This window comes from Ceratotherium simum, unplaced genomic scaffold (assembly GCF_057802395.1).
Source record: "Ceratotherium simum simum isolate JZ-2026a unplaced genomic scaffold, ASM5780239v1 HiC_scaffold_44, whole genome shotgun sequence".
Classification (NCBI taxonomy): Eukaryota; Metazoa; Chordata; class Mammalia; order Perissodactyla; family Rhinocerotidae; genus Ceratotherium; species Ceratotherium simum.
In genome coordinates, this window is record NW_028261260.1 from 489,841 (window position 1) to 492,786 (window position 2,946).

A 2,946-nucleotide genomic window follows, 5' to 3' on the forward strand; every position below is an offset into this window, starting at 1 on the left:
GGGCCAATCTTCCTCAGCAAAAAGAGGAGGATTGGCAACAGATGTTAGCTCAGGGCTAATCTTCCTCACACACACACACACACACACACACACACAAAAGATACTATTGAAGTTTTATTTTAAATGCATTAAATCTATAGGAAAATTGAGGAAAAACTGACTTTATCACAACATTCGTGTTTTCAACCAATGGACATGGTATATTGCTACATTTATGTCTTCTTTTATAACTCAGTAATGTTTTTGTAGTTTCTAGCAATGAAATCATGCAAATAGTTTGTTAGATTTTTCCCAAGTATTTTACAGATGTTTTTCTAGTGTAATTGATAGTTTAAAATTTAGTTTTTACCTGTTTTTGTTAATGTATAGCAAAATAATTGATTTTTTATATGCTGACCTTATATCCTCCAGCCTTGCAAAATTCACTTATTATTTATAATGTTTTAGCTTGAAGATTCTTTTGGATTTTTAATGTCTACCATTATGCCACTTGAAAATAATTATACTTCTTTCTCCTTCCCCAAGCATATACATGTTCACATATTATAATTTAACAGAAATCTGAGATGCCACCCACCACAAGGGAGATGATAGAATTAAAGTATCACTAAGGCAGATATTTTGATGTAGTCTTCATTGCTGTGTATATGCCCAGCACACGGAAGAGTCACTGCTATCTTATGTATGTCAGTCTGCCAGTATTATGAGCACTGGTATTAAATGGTGTGTGAGACACAAAGAAAATATTTTATTATTTTATTAAAAGACAAGAATGCCTTTTTAAAAAGATTGTCTAATGGGAGATACATTAAGAAAAACTTCCCTTAAGTTGTAAGAAAAGCACTTGGCAATGTGAGAACACTGATCCAGATTTCAGTCTCTTGCAGTGAAACTTGGGGACAAAATCAAAGTTTATCCCAGAAGGATGATCACTGCTTGAACATCGATAAGTTGAAAAAAGAAAACATTTCTAGTTTCTCATTTCTTTTACACATTACTGTGTAAGCCTTTCTAAAGGCTTATTATATATAATAAACAGTTTTTGTCTAGAACCTAATGTCTTGTATACACAATCCACTGAAATTTATATGAGGAATTGGCACAGATTTTTCCATATCCTATGAAGGGCACCTTTTACCTCCTTGTTCCTCAAGCTGTAGATCATGGGATTCAGCATGGGTATCACCAAAGTGTAAAATACAGAGGCCGTTTTACCGGTATCAAAGTAATGACTGGACTTGGGCTGCACGTACACAAAGAACAGAGTAGCATATAATACAACTACCACTGTCAGGTGAGAAGCATGGTGGAGAAGGCCTTGTGCCTGCCCTCTGCAGAGTTCATCCTGAGGACGGCGACAAGGATCCGTATGTAGGACATGGGACTATCAGAGGAGATGAAACCAAATTAAACACTGATAAGATCAGTATTATCAACTCAATTTCACGTGCTCGAGCACTGTGAAGTTAACAAGGGAAGATTATTTCAGTAGAAATAACTAATGACATTATAGCCACAGAAAGATGAAATAAAAATCTTTATGGTGGTTATCATAGAGATAAAGGCACTGTAGACATCGGGGACTGGTACCAAAACCCAGCATACTCTTTGTGACATGAGAACTGTGTAGGGTAGAGGGTTACAGATGGCCACATAGTGGTCATAGGCCATTGCTGACAGAATAAAATATTCACTAATGATGAACAAGATGAAGAAAGCCAGCTGTGGAGCATACCAATTACAGGGGATTTTGATTAGCTACAAAATTTACCAACATTTTGGGTCCCATACCTGTTGGATAACCAAGATCAATGAAAGCCAAGTGTCTGAGAAAAAAGTACATGGGTGTTTGTAGCCTGGAGTCCATCTTGGTGAGGATGACCATGCCCAAGTTGCCCACCACTGAGATGATGTAGATGATGAGGAAAAGCACAGGGTAGTGTGTGATTCCTTTTAGAATGAATTTTTTTAGCACTGTTTGATTTTTTTGTCCATTCAGGCCATTATGGAAAATTACTGTGGGAAGAACTATCAGAAGAGTCATGGGTTTTGGAAGCTTCTTTGGTAAACTTTTAGTATGCAAAGCCATTATGTGTAAGATAAATCCAATTTTTTAATATGTAGTGATTTAAAAAAGGACCCACACCCATCATTAAACCTAGAGCTAAATTTAGGAACCATTACAGCCTAAGATATATAGTAGCCATTTTATCTTTTATTTTTTAATTTATTTTTATTTTTTTGCAGGGAAGGATTCACTCTGAGCTAATATCTGTTGCTAATCTTCCTCTTTTTATTTTCTCCCCAAAGACCCCCAGTGCGTGGTCATATATCCTAGTTGTAAGTCATTCTAGTTCTTCTATGTGAGCCACTGCTACAGCATGGCTACTGACAGATGAGTGGTGTGGTTCTGCAACTGGGAAATGAACCTGGGCCAAGAAAGTGGTGAGCACCGAACTTTAACCACTAGACCATCAGGGCTGGCCCACCATTTTATTTTTTGTGTCACATACTGGTTATCATTACAAGGTATATATGGTCCCTTTATGGTTCTGTCAACAACATATCATTAGAAAAGTTTGGCCTAGAGGGAGAATCCTGATATTTTTTTCAAAAATGTTTTTCACTTTAAATACATGTAATCAGTTAAAACATATCAAATTTTAGAAGGAATATATTAAAAAAGGATAGCTCTCTGCTTCTTGCCCCTACAACTTCAGTCCCAATCTCCAGAGAAAACTATAATTAACTCACTTAATAGACTTTGATTTACTTCTCTTATGACTCCACATATCTAAATGGTATTCTCATTCCACTATCCATTTGATTTTTTAAAATTGTGTTCTCATTCCACTGTGCTTTTATGAGTTTTGAACATTATTTAATGATATTTTATAATGATAGAAAATGATTTCGCTACCTTGCAAAACTCCCCAACAAGCCCAC

General features: G+C 35.9%; 1 pseudogene; it reads right to left on the minus strand.

The window, feature by feature from the left end:
* Positions 1–1,084: 1,084 nt before the first annotated feature.
* On the minus strand, positions 1,085–2,044 carry LOC147911256 (olfactory receptor 8K3-like; annotated as a pseudogene).
* Between the last annotated feature and the right edge of the window lie 902 nt (positions 2,045–2,946).